Genomic DNA, 325 nt, shown 5'->3' on the forward strand with positions numbered 1-325 from the left:
GAGAAGTTGTGGGGCCCGCAGAGCTCGCCGCGGTACTTGCAGGAGAGCAGCATGTCCTCCAGCTGGTGCCCCAACCGGTCCATGAAATCCGCGCTGATGCCCTCGTAATGCCGGGGGGGCAAAAAAAGGCGAAAATCCGCCAGTTTGGCGAACCAACGCAACCTCGCCTCGTCTCCCCGCAGCAGCTCGGTGAGGAGGGGTCGGGCGGTGCGGTTGGGCAACAATAACCCCAACCAGTGCCCGGCGTAGTAGAGATCCCCTTTGGAGAGGCGGGGGAAGCGCAGGGGGTTGTTGTTGCAGAGGGTGACGGCGGGGAAGGGCAGCT

The 325-nt window shown here is 64.0% G+C and overlaps 1 protein-coding gene across 1 annotated transcript in view; it reads right to left on the reverse strand.

Annotated features, from left to right (window-relative positions):
* The window catches only part of ASIC2 (acid-sensing (proton-gated) ion channel 2), a 541,834-nt gene that overhangs the window by 119,093 nt on the left and 422,416 nt on the right, over positions 1–325 (reverse strand). The window lies entirely within an intron of this gene.

The sequence above is a fragment of the Charadrius vociferus genome, unplaced genomic scaffold (assembly GCF_000708025.1).
Source record: "Charadrius vociferus isolate BGI_N301 unplaced genomic scaffold, ASM70802v2 scaffold484, whole genome shotgun sequence".
Taxonomy (NCBI): domain Eukaryota; kingdom Metazoa; phylum Chordata; class Aves; order Charadriiformes; family Charadriidae; genus Charadrius; species Charadrius vociferus.